This window comes from Equus przewalskii, chromosome 27, assembly GCF_037783145.1.
Source record: "Equus przewalskii isolate Varuska chromosome 27, EquPr2, whole genome shotgun sequence".
NCBI lineage: Eukaryota > Metazoa > Chordata > Mammalia > Perissodactyla > Equidae > Equus > Equus przewalskii.
Genome location: NC_091857.1, coordinates 39,119,878 through 39,136,084, shown reverse-complemented (window position 1 = coordinate 39,136,084; position 16,207 = coordinate 39,119,878). Strand labels below are relative to the sequence as shown.

Here is a 16,207-nt window from a genome sequence, read left to right as displayed (position 1 = left end):
AGGCCCAGAGAGCGACTCACAGGAAGACAGGAATCCCTGAGGGCAGCACACGAAACGTGGCCTCTCCTCGGCCGCTGTGGGCTCTGCCGGCGCCGCTAATCCAATAAGCGGCTTTGCTGGCGTGGCTGTAAACAGGTGGCGTCACGGCCGGCCGGGATGCAGGTCTGCAGGCGGCCCCTGCACCTGACCCCAGGCCTGCAGACCCAGAGCGCACATCCGTCCCCCAACCTTTCAGAAGCCACGGAGACCCCGACAGCACGACAACTCTGATACCAGCATGGCCTGGGGCGGGGTCACAGGGTGAGCTAGGGAGGCTCAGCCCAAGCTTGTCCACTGGGCCAGAAAGACCCTGGAAAGGCCTCCGAGGGATGGACAGACATCCTCTATGTGGGGCCAGGTCCCTGCTCAAGGGTTCCCCAGGCTCCCCACCCGGACGGACAAGGGCTCCAGAGGCCACACATGTGACACCACGTTCCCGACGCCAGGCCCCTTGTTCCCGAGTGAAGAACTGTGGGGAAGAGGCACACCTCTCATTCTCCAGAAAACGGCCTTGAATAACTGGATCAGTGGATGAGCAGACACGCACAGGTCGGCTGCTCCCCATGGCTCCCCGTCAGATCTGCAATGACAGAGCTGAAACGAGAGAAAGCGATGAAGGGACAAACGTGCCCAGAACCTGCTCCCAGTGCAGAAGGCCCTCAACAAACACAAGAGGGACAGGAAGAGAGGTCTTCCTGCGAGAGCATCTGCTGGATCCTCTGGCTGAGGGATCCTCCTTCAGGGCATCACGCCGTACTGGGACAAAATGGCAGTCATTGCTGTGTGCATCTCCCACGGCAGGTGACACAAAAGACCTACTTGCAAACAGATGACAGCCCAGGCCGCCTGCGCCCGCCTGGCCACAGCCCCTCCCACCCCACCTGCGCCCTGCACAGTGGGAGGACCCCACGGCTGGAAACACTGGACCCCGCCCCCTGTGCTCCCCAGGGGGTCTGCAGTGTGCCAACGTGCCCGTGGGACCCAGAGGCGGCTGGGCCTGGGCCCTCTGGATGGTTACTGTAAGGCTCCTTCCACAGGCATCTGTCTGTCGCCCATACCCTGGCCTCTGGCCCAGAGGCTGCGAGGAGACAGGCGGGCGTTGCTCCTCCACTTGGGCCCCTGACGGGGCCTCGGAGGATTGCCCTGAGCAGCACACTGCTGGCTAAGGCTTTCCTCCTCCCTAATCCCCAAAGCAGCACGAGAAGCTGCTGACCCGGGAGGACCCCTCCTAAGCAGCCGTGCGTGCTCTCCTAGAGGTGACAGCGCTCCTGGTGACGGGGAGGCCTGAGAGGCAAGGCCGTGTGCCCTGCTGTATCCGGACCTCGGCCTTTCTAACAAACAATAAGGAGAAACTCTCCTTTCTCGGAGAGCTGTGCAGTGCTCCACGTCTACACGACCGCGGCCCAAAGTCGGGCAGAGGCAGCATTAAGACCTCTGGGGGCCTCGGCGTGCCCGAGCCGTGGGGACGCCGGCCTACGAGGTTGTGCAGCCCCACCTTGCATCGCTCTCAGGCCTTCGGAAGGGCGGCCGGGGCCCTTGACTGGACGGTGGGAGGCAGCACCTGGAGTCGGCCTTTGCCCGAGGCCAGTTCTCATTTAAAAAGGCATTTGTGAGGACTTCCTGAGGCCGGGGCTGGCTCTGCCCTCCGCCAGAAAGGCTTTGTCTTCGGGAGCCCCCAGGACTTCACTGTGCCAACCTGCTCCTCCACAGTGCAGCCAGAACAACATGTCCAAAGTGGAAATCGGGTCATGGCCCACCCCCGGCTGCCACTGTGCCCCCCAACAGCCGCCTTCCGAATTCCAGCCCTTTCACACTCACCCCACATCCTGTCCTTGTCCCCAGCGTCCTGCTGTGTTTGCAGGCTGGGAGGCAGGCTGGCCCCTCGGCAGGAGGCTGGGTGGCCTGTGGGATTCCTGCATACCCCACACTGCTGCAGGCCCCTCTGAGCCCTTGTCCTGGAGACTGGACCCCTGGGGCTGCCTCCAGGCCTGTCAACAGCACCATGGCTCCCCAGCTGTGCTGGGTTCCCTTCTCCCGTTCTCTGCTGGCCTCTAGGCCCCTGGGAGCAGTGACAGGGCCTGCCCTCTGCTCCCGGGGCTTAGCATCGTCCCTGAGCACGGAGCTCCTGATGGGTTGGGGACAGAGAACAGAGGAACAGTCGGCTGCACCTGCATCATTTCCAGGCTGTGTCATTCCTGGTTCTCGATGCTGAGCGCGGGCGGGCTCGAGGGCGCAGGTCTGCTGATACGGCCCAGGCTCTTGCCCTTGCTTTGGACTGTGGAACTTTGGGGTCTTCAGCACATCACAGACAGAGTCCCAGAGGAGAGGGTCCCAGTGAGCCTTGGCCATCCGACTAGCGTCCAGTGCCAGCACCGCCCCCAGTTCCTGGCTGGGCCTCAGTTTCCTCGACTGCAAAATGCGAGTAATAACTGTACCCATGGCAATGGGTGGTGGCAGCGTTTACACAGGGACAGCAACTAGAGAAAGGCCTGGCATGGCAAATGCTGAAAACGGTTATCTCTGATGATGATGTCACCATCGTTCCCAAACCTCTGGCCGTGGAGGAGACAGCCAACAGAGATGACAAGGTGTCCCCACGATGTCTCTCCAGGCTAGGGACAGGACCGAAACAAAACCTCGGCCCTGTCTGTGGTTACATTAACTGCATGGAATGTGGAGATGGTTGCTGCTTCTTATTATGCTCTTTAATTATTCGTGTAAAACGCAGCAAGCCTAGAATGTTTAGAGTCTTGGTTTCACTTATTTTGAAATGCTGACATTGGGATTTTGTCAAAATTCTCCTCCCGTAGTGTTTCTGTTGAGTGGAGACACCCCCGAGTTGGGGTCCTGCCTGCCACTGTGCGGCCAGCCCGGGCTCAGGCCCCATCGACCAGGGGTCCTCACCCTCCTTGGCCTGAGAGCCACACCCACTGCCAACTTCACCCCGGCCTCTGTGTCACTCTTGGGGTTGTCATTCTCCACGTCTCTTTTTTAAGGTTAAGGAGAACAAAACTAATTTGAATGCATTGCACAAGAAAATGTCACAGGAATATAATATCTCTGCATTACTTCCCTGGACCTGAAAATGAATGATTTATACCAAAATATCAAAAGAGAAGACCTGGGAATCAGTTGATAGGATTTCCTGGTGATTTCCTCAGAGCAGCAACATAAAAGGGATGTTTTAAAAACTTGACAAAACCTTCTTTAGACTAGATAAACGTCCTCATGAAATTTCTGCTCTCCCTTTGTTACACGTGTAACTGAGAGAAACTCAGGTGAAGGCAATGGCTCCCACTTAGCCAGCAGCACGGCCGGACCGCCAGCGGGGAAGCAGGCAACGGCAAGTGAGCAGTTATTATTAGGTAGTTTCAAAGAGAACTTCTCATTCTTAGCCCCGCTGACACCCACCCCATCCAGTGGGGTACCCCAAGTTGTCTGCCCAGAGACGGTGAGGTGCACGGCGAAGGGAGTCCCTAGGCAGAGTCAGCCGCCCCTTCACCCAGCACCTGCTGAGCCCACGAGTTCCCGCCCTGGGAAACAGGGAGCAACCGCCACTTAAACATGCAGTAGAACCTCAGAGAGCGAACCTCCACGAGGGAGCTAAAGCACGACCTCTGGGAGGGGTGCCTGAGGCTGGGGGAAGAGAGAAAGCCTGGCCTTGTGGGCCACCCATGTGGGCGTGCAGCAGCTGCCGGTGCTCGCGGGGTCCACGGTGGCACCTGCAGGAGCCACGCAGCGAGCCGTGCCTCTAGCCAGCTTCCAGAACAGACATACGATTCCCCTCTAGCGGAGGGCAGGTGGGGACAGCGGCGACCAGCCCTGTCCATGCCTGCTGGCAGGCCTGAGCGCCCGGGGCCTGGCCCCTCCCATTCCCTCTGTCACTCTTCCTGCCGTCTGAGCCACCCCCTCCCCTGCCCTGTTCCCTCTGCTCACCTGCAGTCCAGATATGTGCAGGTCAGAGCTCTGACCCTTCCCCTGCCTCACCCTGGGCCCTCACAGAAACTAGGATCCAGCTTCTGCCAGCCTCACCCCTCCTGTCCCGGCCGTCCAGGGGGACCCCATCTGGAAACACCCCAGAATCGGGTGCTGACAACCTGTAAGTCAGCTGGGAGGGCTGGTTCACACTGTGGTGTGAGAGAGCACAGAGGCAACGGGGAGACTAAGAAAACCACAAAGGCAGGCCAAGATGCACTGGTGAGAGGTCAGGGAGACCACGCCCAGACACAGACGAGAGGCCACAGAGGCCACGCCAAGGTCACACTAAGCGACAGGTATACACAGGAGTTACTCATTCAAAGACCACACAGCTCTGCTCTGTCGGCACTCCCGCCAACTCCAATGATGCTGCCCAAGATCCCAAAGAGCCAGAACCAGGATCTGAACCCAGGTTGCGCTGACGCTGGCCCCGGAGCTCTTCCCTGCCCCCGGTGCGGCCAGTCCTACCCCAGACCCCCAAGGGGTGAACCCTGGCTTCTTCTGTCTCCAGCGGCTCCCAGGGGCCAGGGCTGTGTCCCAGCTGCTCCGAGCCTCAGACGCTGGCTGGTAAATCACAGTTCGTTACCCTTCTTCCCGTGGTTTCCCCAGAGACACATGTCCATTCCTGACATCAGAAACCTCGAGAAAATGGGTCCTGCCCAGACCCACAGAATAGCAGTGACGAGGCGGAGCTTCCAGAAGGAAAGGAGCCTCAGCAGTTATGGCTCTGCTCTATACCTCTGGCTCTCAGGACTCGCCAAGCACAGTTGTCCCAGGCAGCCGAGCCGCACCCCCTCCAAAGTCCCACTGCATTTATTAGGCTAACGAGACGCCGCCAGCCCACTGGGAACGTCATCTCACCAGCCTGTTTATCCAGATTTGGCTCAGCGTTAGAAGTGGGAGAGGACGTCGTGATGCCCGCTACGTGGTGCAGGACGACCAACAAGGGGGAAAGGTGCCACAAGCACTTGCTCAAGACTCCCCGGCCTCCCCAAGGCCTCACAGGGCTCCCTCCTGCTGAGAACGTCGAGCCCGCCTCACGCTCCGCCCAGGGTGTCTTCCCACTGACCGCTGCTGGCACGTGGAGCTCCCAGTGCTTTTTGGCTGCACTTACTAGGAAACGTTGTGCGTTTCTTGAGTTTTCCCCTCTGCTCCCAGGAAGAAGAGGAAGACGCAGTGTCCGCAGCCCCACACCGTCTAGAGAAGCATTCTCCGGTCCCACGCACGTCCACACTGTTCTGGAGGACACAACCGAGGGCCCAGCTGAGGACACAACGGTGGCGCCTACAGCAGGCGACTTCCTGGCTTCACACGAGGAGCCAGGCAGTTTTGTATTCCGCTCTGCAACCCAAGCTGCCCTTGCACAGCTTTAAATACACAAATAAATAACAAAAATAAAGCCCCACAGGAAAAGGCTCTTCGCCCTGACTCGCTCTGGGGAAGAAGCCGCTGGTGGCAGAGCTCTGGGAACGGGGCTGGTGCTCTCAGGGACCGGCTGATGCAGCGCCCCTCCAATCCACCCCGGGACACACGGAGCACACAGGTTACTATGCAAACCAAACACGAGTAAACAGTCTGCGGTGTGAGCCCAGGAAAACCAGCGGCCAGGTCTCCCGAGCTCTGAAGCGTATTCAGAAACTTTCTACACCAGACGCTGTTTGTGCAACTCGCAATTATTCTGCGGTGCTGATGCAGGCCAGGGGGAGGAACACGCTCAGAGGGCGTGCCCAGCAGCAGGTGTCCTGGATAACGCCACACTCGTAGGTGGGGCTCGCTTGCTAAGGGTGGGCTACAAGACGACCAGCTCCCATCTGACAGGGGGTCACCCTGCAAAGTCTTCCGAGGCCTGTGACGGGCTCTCCGGCCCTCAGCCACCCTGGGCACCAGGTGTTCAGGTAATGAGAAGACACTTATTTTCTCAAGACTCTGCATTTTGGGACTGGTTGGCAGGCTTTGTTTCCTCACTGTGCGACCTTCTACGAGGCAGTGACGTGAGCGGTGGACGTGGTGAGGACGACGGGCACACAGCACTGAGGCTCCTGCAAGAACCAGCCAGTGGTTGTCGAAGAAGTGAAACCACAGAATGGCAAGAAAGAGAGCTGTGTGTGGCAAATCCCAGCCTGTTATGAGATGGAACCAAACAGCACGGCGTTCCGCGTGGAGCCGACACATCTTCATAAACTAGACACTGTTTCCATAACTGGCACCACCAGCTTAAAACTCACTCCAGACAGAAAACTCCCACACAGAAAGCAACTTTTAAACAAAATATAGTTTCAGACATGAAATCTGTTTGAACAATGATCATGAATCTTAAAATTCATATGCATCAGCTTGCTATGTTCCTAACCACTTCATCTAAAAATCACTATTAAAATTTCTATTGAACCTTCAGGGTGTGTGACTGGCATGCGGACGCGGCAGTCTGGGGGCGCACACAACCCTCCAGAGAGCTGTCACCCTGGGCTTCCAATCCCTTGATGAAAGTTACCCTAATTCAAGAAAACAAAGCCGGGAGCTGTGCCCGGTGTGACACTGTGAGCATACAGGTCCATTCTGCCACGTCCGCAGGAGTTGGGGCACAGAAGGAACCTGGAGTGGGGAACAGGGAATACCCAAGTGTTGATCTGACTCAACGGTGTGCGTTTGTTCAAATGACAGACAGACAGACCGACCGTGCGGTGACCTAGGACACGGTTCTAAGATGCTCGATGTACTAAGTGGCAGGAGGAGTGAGAACCATCATATGCAACAAACCCTAGCGGCAGCATAACGCCCAGGGACAGCCTCTTACAAGAGGAGGAGGAAGCTGGGCTGGACCCAACCTCCCCCCTCCCCAGCAGGACCAGGGGCTGGAACACTGAGGAGGGGGGTGGGAGGCCCAGAGAGACCCGAAGCTGCTAGCCCAGGAGGGAAGCCCCATGGCGCTTCCGTCAGTACCCCGTGCCTGGGCCCTCCACGCATCTCTCCAGAGGGGATTCCAGGCCAGCGATGGGTCAGTGACGCGCTCTGGGCTGCCGTGAAGGCGCAAAGAGAGGGACCTTCCAGGCCGCTGAGGCGAAAGGACAGGGTGACACCCACAGTAAAGTGTCACACACTTACATGGACCCGCACACTTGCTCTTTCTCCCTGGATGGACGCACAGGTGGCAGGGGCCTGCGTGTCCCTTGATATCCTTTCCAACCTTCCCAGTATGCATTTTCCAAACAGTGCAGTTCGGCTCCGTCCCGCTTCCTCTGCAGCAGAGCAGACCGTGTCGGGGATGTGCTGGAAGCCGTTGAACCACGATCACCGAATGGGGCGCTCGGCTGGGGCCTGAACCACCTGCGCCGTCCCTCTCTGCTGACAGGGGCTGTCATCCCTCGAGGACGGCCGCCTCCGTTAGCTGAGTGGCTATCACGCGCCTGCTGCATCTGTGAGTGGCAGGCAGTGCCCAGTGGCTGGCAGACCCGCCTGACACCTATCAGCCCCCCACAGGAGGCAGCAGACCCTGGAGGTCACCGTCCTGTGCGGGGTGACGGCTGTCTGTAACTAGCGCCCCTGCATGTGCGCTGGTCCCTGTCACTGGGCACCCGACGGCTCTGCATGCATTTGCTCAGTCACTCTTCATAGCACTCTTAGGAGGCGGACACTCTTACAAGCTCCATTTTACAGATGAGGAAACTGAGGTACAGAGAGGTTAAGCAACTTGCCCAAAGTCACACGGCGAGTAGGTGGCAGAATCAGGATTCTAATCCAGGTCATCTAACTGCAAAACTACCATTTCCACAAACAAAAACTGCACCCTAAAGAGCTAAGGAGCAAAACCCAACCAAGATGCTCCGGAAATGCCTATTCTCTCATCTCCACGGAAAGGTGGACCTCCTCTCAAGCTGAGAACACGCGAGCCTCAGGCGGGAGAGAAACCCGCTGTGGTTCACGAAGGGAGGGGCGAAGACACGCCCGGGAGAAGGCGGTGAAGCAGCAGCTTTCCTCCGCTGACCTCGAGAATCAGGTCTGAACAGACTGGGGCAGACCGCCAGAGACCCCCACCCAACCCGGGACCCCGAGAGGCTGCACCCGCTCCCAGCCTGCAGTCAACTAGCCCGTCCTGTGCTTTAGCTCAGATAGAACATTGCAAGTAAGAGAGTCCAACTTTTGAGCTCTGTTTTTTAAAGATTTTGTAAATTGATGAGATTTTGTAGATTAATAGAGAGTAAGACATTATTGCTGTAAAAAAGTGAAACTGCACAGAGGCGCACAGTAATAAGGGGTCTCCCAGCCAGAGCCCCTCCCAGGGCTGACAGCTGTGGGGTCTGGGTCTGTTCCGATGGATGTGGGTGTCCAATGCCACCCTCACTGTGATGCTGCGGCTCTGAGACTGGACTTTCTCACTCCGTGCTCCACACTGTGGCCTGGATGTCTGCCCTGGTGGATGGACAGGGGGTCCCCACAGCACCACTCGAGACCCAGCGGGAGGGCACTCGGGGGCCAGGTATAAAATTCCTGACCTGTATGTCGCCAGTTGACACTCAACCTTTTCCAAAAAACGGAGGCGAACCATTTTTTTTTTAACTTTACAGCAAAACAAAGCCGTGAACACAAACCACCCCTCTGCAAGGCCCCTGGGAGTGAGGTGCCAGGATGTGGCTGAGGGCCCCTGAGGGCTGGCCCCACCCACCCTCCCCACACTCCCACCTCCGTCCTAGACAACTCTCCCAAACTGGCTGAGCCCCTCTCACAGAACTGACGGCACTCTCTCCAGGCGTAATTAAGGGACTGGCATCTGAGCCAGTGTCGTCAAACTGTCCAGGGCTGGGCACAGCCTGGAGCTCTTGGCCTCCCCGACTCGGCCCCCAGCTGGGTGCACCGATGGTCTCCAGGCCAGACAGGGCTCTCAGAACAAGAGTGTGAAACCAGGGCTGCCAAGTGTGACCTGTGGAACAGGTCTCCCCACCCTCAGTCAGCCCAGCGTGTAGAAAAAAATTTGAAAGAGAAGTTTTTTACCATGCAGATTTACAAAATGAAAATTTGCTAGAGGGACTCAACCTGACACACAAAAGGCTTTCAGATGCCCGGTTTCCGGGGAGAAACACCAGCTCCGCTCATTGCTGTTTCTACCCTAATACCTAGGAGTCAGTCCATGAACGATTTTTCTGATCAAAGCTTCCTTAGATTTCAAAATAAAAAAGTAATATAAATTACCATCTTTTTACTTAGAGAAATTTTCTCCTAAGCAATAAAAAAAATCTAGCAAGGAAAAAATAGGAAAGAAAGAGAACCAAAGTCTTTCCCCCAAGTCATGGGTGTGCATGTAATCCTTGTCAATCTGTAATTGCAGTTAGTGCAAACCCCACTTTATGCCCACATTCCCTGAAACTGTGACTCTGTCCAAGCCGAACGGTGGTTTCCACGGCACACCTGCCAGCAAGGCTGGAGGCATCAAACCGCCCATGACGGAGAGGGCAGAACCGCCGCCTGACCCCCCGCGGTGGCAGACCCTCCAAAAGAGACTCCACGAAAATTCACGCACTGAAGTTCGCAAGTAACTTCATCCCCTGTGCAATGCCCCATGGCTCGGAGCACCGACATTTTGTGCTCAGAAGCCTTGGTTAAGAAAGCTCCCTAGTTTTATTTTTGAACATGGGGATGCATTATTTTTCTAATGTTCAAAAAGAGAAAGAGAAAAGAAAAGCCCCCAGACCTCCAGTGGTCGAACCCACGGTCTGTACTGACCCGGAGTCTGACCAGCTTGGCGGATGGCCGGCCCCTTCTCTGCCCGCGGAGGGCAGAAGTGACAAAGTGACAGCTGGCGAAAGGCAGGCTCCTGCAGCTCCCCAGCTCCCAGCTGTGGTGCAGGTGCTCTGGGGGGCCCCGGCTCCCTGCCCCCGCTCCAGGCTCAGGAGGGGAGATGCGGCCCAGGACCCAGGGGAAGGAAGTCTAAAGTGCTTCATTGTTGAAAGTGGGCAGTGTTATTTTTGTAATCTTTAAGAGAGAATGGAGACAGGAGACAGCGCGAGGCCTGCTCCATTAACAGGTGACTGGAGAGCAGCCCTGTTTCAGGAGGGGCGCCACACCCCGCGCTGGGAGAGCAGCACCCTCACACAGGGCGCCAGGGCCCCCGAGGACCACTCCATCGGTGGGCCAGGCCCGAGGCTGGGCAGGAAGGTGAATCAACAGCCCATCCTTTGGTGCTGGCTGGCCTAGGGGACGGGCCACGGCACCCCGTGTGGCTGCATTTTCTGACACTGGGAGCAGAGGGCGCCGGCCCTTCAGTCCCCTCTGGGGAGGCCGCTGCTCACCCCACCATCCACTGAGCACTCAGTCCAGGGCAGCCCCTCCTCCCCGGGACCCCTGCCTATGGAGCCCCTACCCTCTCGCCCTCCTGCCCCAGCATCGCAGGGGCAGGCCCTGCCCCGTGGTGGGCTGCAGTTGCCCACGGCTGCCACACCTGGCGGGACACCTGGCGGGACACCTGGCTGGCCCTGGGGCTTAGAATCAGCAAGCCCAGCATCGCGGGACATTTAAGCCACATTCTTCAACAGATTAGTGACAAAGCTGACATTTTTTTACCTCCCCCAGTTCCAAATCAGAGACACCGGGGTTGTTTACCAGCCCCTCACTCGCCCATTTCTGCCTCCAACTCTTGTCTCGTTTGACAGGTGCTACAGCTTCATCCCCCTCTCTGAGCATCCTGAACACAGCGCACACTTTCGAGCCTCTTTTCAAACTGTTTCACAAAACAAGTTCCACCTGGGGAGAAATCCGATTCTGACCTCGGTTTCTGTGCGCCGTCTTGGTGTCAGACTTCCCGTCGACCCTGACCTTGGTCGGGAGTTTCGAGCTGTTTTGCTGAAACTCCCTCCCTCTGGGTGCAGCCCCCTCCGTCTGACCATCTGAGGCCTTTGGTCCAGACCGGGCACAGAACAGCGCTTGGGGCTCTGGCTGTGCTGTGATGTTGGGGATGCTGCAGCTCAGAGGGGCACCCAAGGGTGTGGCACTCTGCAGCATCAAGAGCCTTGTCCCGCTTGCCCTCTCGGCCCCCAGCTCCCTAGAAGACCGTGGCTGCTGTGACAGGTCAGCAGTCACTCTGTGCTCAGCCCTCCCTCCCACCTGGGCCCCCTCACCGGCAGGACTCCCCCAAGCCAACCTCTGGTTTCAAGCAACAAGCTGGCCATGTGTGTCCCCTTCTGCAGCAGAGCACTTAGGACCCTGTCCTCCGACCAGTGGGACCTCCAGGTGGCACTTCCACAGCCTCCACCTTGGCTGTCCCCCCTGCTTTGCATCTCAGTTCCATTTCTGGACCTTGGGCATTTATCTACCTTGTTTTGGACTCAGACACTCCGTTGCTTTGGTTTCCGTGGGGGGCGGGCACGTCTGCTCACATTTTACTGATCACAGGACCCCACGTTCATGTTGGGCGCCCACCGGGTGCTTTCCACACACGGCAGAAATGCCCTTACGTGGCCCCCTGATCCCGGGAAACCACGGCGCTGAGTGCACCCCCAGCCGACTGTCCTCCAGCGGCTCACACTCCTGCCCCCTCGAGCTCCAAGTTCAGCAGGAATCACTGTGTTTGCGTCTAACTCACTAACGGCAGCCACTGTTTCCGTAGCTGCATAACTTCATGAAATAATGCAGAGGCCACGGAAATGAGTCAAAATAGGAGAAGGGGGCAGTCAGCCCATTAACATCACACTGGCTCCCCTGGAAATATCTGTAAATCCAAGGAGCTAGCCATCCAGCCACTGAGGGAGGGACGACGTGAGAACGGAAGAAACAGCCGGGCCTTTGGAGGACTCCGCACTTAGAGAGTTGCTGGCAGCCACGGTGCTCGGGGCTCAGTGCTCCTTAAAGAAGCCAGAGCTGGGCTGACGCAGGCAACGCCGCAGAGCAGTTAATGCGGGCGGGTGACGATGGCAGCCCTGGGCGCCCCGGGCCGGGCTCTCCAGGCTCAGCCCTTCTTGCCTCCATCGAGCCTCCCACCCTGTGGGGCCCAGGGTGGGCGCAGCGGACTTGGCAGGGCTGGCTCCAGCGCCCGCTCCACTGCTGAGGCCCTGGACACCCGCTCTAAGGCCCTCCCAGCATCCGGCTCTTCCGACCCGACCAGGCATGGCTCTCGGTGTGTTCCTCGGGGTCCCGGCACGGCCCGCCACCCCAGGGCCACCACCACACCTGCTCCTCCACAAACGTGGGCAAGCCCTTCACCCTACAGGTCCTGGCAGCAACAGTAATCAAATGATTGTGAAACGAACCACCGCTTGACAGCTGTCTCTTAAGGCAAGCATCTAGTTAGATGCCTAGTAACCGCGGGGGGAGTCCTTGCAGAAAAGAACCTCTTCCCCACCCCAGTACTCACCGTCCTAACACCGTGCACAGCGCAGAAACATGGGCGGCTCTGCCACAGACGATTACTATCATTCACCAGAGACCCGTTGAACGGGGGCAGGGGGCGCACAGCTTAATTCATGAGGACATCTTTTCACCTCCTGCCACTGTGCCCGAGGTGGCGCATGTGCCCAGCCCCCGGACCCCAGGCCTGGCCTTCGGCTAATCTGTGCCAGAATCACACAGGACTGCCAGGCAGGGCGGCCAGGGCCCCAGGTCTCAGCCCACCCCACACTCACCTGTACCCAGTCGATTTCAGCTCACAGAAACTAAACTGCTGGAGAGACCACAAAGAAGTCTTCTCTCTGAAATGTGTGGGTGCTTCTTGCAGCATAAAACCCACCAGAACTTACTGGCCCATGTTCATTCTCACACAAGCACGGTCCCAGCTGGCCCGGCACCAACTGAGGCAGGTGAGTGAGAAACGCCTGTTTTCTGAGAGCCGAACACCTGAGCCAGGGTTGACCTAGCCTCAAGCACCCCAATAAAATGAACTCCTGTCCCACCACACGGACTCGAGGACACGCCCCCCCCTGCTGAACCACCTCCTCCTCGTTGATGAGTTAACCTGATGATAATCCCCAAAGAATCAGCTCGTTCTGTCAAGGAAGGCAGGGGTGACCGCCAACCAGCCACCTCCGCTGCCAGAGAACACGTGACTCAGGAACTCTCCAGATTTCACAACCCCTGGCATGCAGAGCCACACGGTCGTGTGTTTTGCCAGCAAGAGTCTGTCCAGGCAGAAGTTTCCAGACAACCCTCTCCTGCGGGCCCACCGGAGAAACAAGGGTGCCAGGGACGTCAGCTATAGGTGCTAGGAACTGCATTAAAAAGTGGAAAGAAAAGGTGAAGCTAATTTTAATAGCGGATTTTATTTAACCCGAGAGAGCCAGAATATCATGATTTCGAGGTGCACTCAACACAAAAAAGGCGCTGCTGGGGCATCTACGCCACCCCGCCTCGTCTTCTAAGGCTGTGTGGGTGTTTACCTCTCAGCACCTCTCACTTCGCCTCTCTGCTTCCAAGGGTCCAGTGGCCACACGTGGGCCGTGGCAGCTACATGGGACCATCCAGCTCTGTCATTTCAGTTACCCATATGACATTTTGGCCGACAAACCTTTTGACCTCCCTGATCATGCAGGCGCTACAGACGCGGAAACCGTTCTGCTATTACAGCCTGACAGCGTCCAGTGTCGAGCTGAAGCAGGAGATGCCATAAGACAGATCAGAACGTCTTACTCACTCAGTCCCGGCCTTTCTCCTGGAGCTCAGGGTGAGGACAGACAGAGACAGCCACAGGGACTTCTGCACGTTCACTAAGAGCTGAGGCTCTTCTTTGGGGCAACCAGAGGTGGGGAGGGTCCTCGGATAACTAGCTCACCCCAGCCCCGCTCACCTGGGCCACAGCTCAGGAGAGGTTGAACCCACCATGGAGGGTGCAGACCTGGAAACTGTGAGGTCTGAGGAGCACGGCCCTAAGCTCCCATTCTCTCTGCAGCAACTGCTCAGGCGGCTCACCCCGTCCAGGGGAGGCAGGAGGCCCCGGTGTAGAGCAGCGTGGCGAGTGGTGCCCTTACCTGCGGGCTCCCTGGGCCGGACCTGCAGGGCGGTCCCTCAGACACCCAGAGGTGGCCGGCTTTTATCCTGCCCTTGGCCCCTCCCAGTCAGGCGGGAGGGCGGGAGCTGCCAGGAGGGGGGCTCACAGTGTCCCTTTCACCCATGACCTCAACTCTGCAGGAGGCAGAAGCAGCCAGGAGCACGGCCTGGGGCAACGGCTGCAGGGCCAAGGGGAGAGCACCTAGCTGCCCACACCCAGCTGGTCTGGCACCAACTGAGGCAGGTGAGTGGCAGGGAACAAGTCCTGCCTGAGACGGCGGCTGGTGCCTCCTCCTTTTTCTTATTTTCATGAAGATACTGAAAGCCAGGACCAAACCAGCCCCCGTACCGAGAAAAGAAATGAAGTCAACATTTGCAGAACAGCTCGAGCATGTGGAGTGCAGAGAGGGAAGCACAAAGAAATGGGGAAAAGCCTTCTTTCTGTCAGATTCAGGGCAGAGGTCAAGGATACACACAGTTTCTGAAATACTGACTACTCTGCCAAGTGGTAGGAAGGAGCTGGCTGCTGATCCGAAACTCATGCTCCCTTGCTTCCATACCAACAGGATGGACACTCTGCCAGGCAGGCTCTGGGCCCAGCCTAGAAGGTGAGGTCCCAGCCACCCTGCAGGGACGGCCATGTCTAGTTAGGGAGATGGAGTGAAAGCTGCTGGGTAGAGCCTGGGGAGAGCTCCTCAAAATGAAATGGCCCAGATATGCCCTTTTCCTCCTTCCTGCCTGGAACGTAGATGAAATGGCAAGAGAGGAGCAGCCTTCTTGAGACCAGCAAGCCATAATCAGGAGAACAGAAGCTGCAGGCTGAAAAAGATATCAGAGGGAGCCTGGCTGTGGTTCTGTGGAGCTGTTAGCTTGGCCCAGGGCTGTCTTACTGTTAACAGGAGAAAAACAGACCTGCGCTGATTTGTTACCTCACTTTTACGTGGGCTGAACCTGCCTGAACACGTGTGGAACTCCGGGACAAACGTGTATTAAGTGGTAGATACCTGAATCGAAGAAAACTATATCCTGAGCTACACACGACCTCCTAGTTCATGAACAGGGAGACACACCTCCAGGTCCTGCCTTCGGGTGCGCCCTGTCTCAGTCCCAACATCTCGTCCTCGTGTGACCCACTGATTAAGTTACAGGGATCGCTCCCTGGGCTCAACATTCCCAGGGACAGGTAGCTGGAGACTTTGAAAAACACTCCATCAACTCTGCACAACACAGCTGCAGACCAGTCTCGGGAAACCTCACCACCTTCTGGGGGAGCCCGTTCCTTAATGCGTGTCTCTCTTTTTTACCGGGAATATTACGCGGAGTCGTTATCTTTACTGCTGTGAGCCTGACCCGCTGTCTCCCAAGCCTGCTCCAGGGTTACGAGTCTGCCTTGTCCCTGCCTGTGCCACGACGACCACGCCGAACAAGGGGGAATCTGGGCCCCAGCAAACACCTCCTGCTGCTTCCACGTTCACAGCTCTGGACATCTCGATCGGAGCTGAGAGAGGGTGAAGTTGGCAACTCACAACTTGGAGGACCTAACCCGACACAAACGGGCGGACCAGCTCTGGGAGGGAGTCCAGGAGGTCCTGGACGCCTGGATGACTCGGTTTCCCCGGCTCTTGGCCCGCTTGTGGCCCTTTTCCTCCTCCTGCTGTTCGGCCCCATCCTCTCCGCCCAACACCTTACACACTGTGGGACACACCCACCGACGCCGCGACAGTGTACAGCTGCCACGGCGACAGCAGCATACGGACAAAGAAGGCAAGAGAAGAGGTGGCCCCCTTGCTCCCCAGAAAAGCCTGCCCAGTTCCCCGAGTAACTATGAACATCCCTCCCCTGCATCCCCAGACCCTTTATAACAACTGCTTAACCGCCCCAGGAGCAGAGGGTTCACTCGTGGACTCTGTTCCTGCTTCTCCGCTCTCGGCCGTTGAATAAAGCTTGTGCTGCTGAGCACTCGGCTTCGGCTTTGATTCAAATCTGTGACACAGAACAGGAAGAACCCTCCGAGGAAGGATGGACTACGTGTACAAGGCCCACCCGTGGGCCCCTCCTCAGAGCTCCCTCCCAGTGGGGGTCAGAGTCGCACCAGAGTGAGGTGAAACTGGTAACGCTTGTGCACAAGCAGGAGGTCTACACTGGCCATGCATTGGTGTGCGCAGGTCTGCAGGCCATGGAGGCTGCACCCAGCACGACCCCCAGCATGGCCGGGCCCACTCCCACC

General features: G+C 57.7%; 1 protein-coding gene across 6 annotated transcripts in view; it reads right to left on the bottom strand.

Annotated features, from left to right (window-relative positions):
- AGPAT3 (1-acylglycerol-3-phosphate O-acyltransferase 3) overlaps window positions 1-16,207 on the bottom strand; it is a 98,414-nt gene that overhangs the window by 44,237 nt on the left and 37,970 nt on the right. Inside the window, exon 1 of one of the 6 annotated variants that reach the window (XM_070597469.1) lies at window positions 13,781-14,001. The exons of 2 other annotated variants lie outside the window; for them this stretch is intronic. The gene's annotated coding sequence lies outside the window, so the exon portion shown is untranslated. Of the gene's footprint in view, window positions 1-527; window positions 629-12,623; window positions 12,989-13,780; window positions 14,002-16,207 lie in introns of those variants that run through there. 3 more of the 6 variants (XM_070597470.1, XM_070597478.1, XM_070597474.1) reach the window with 3 other exon arrangements.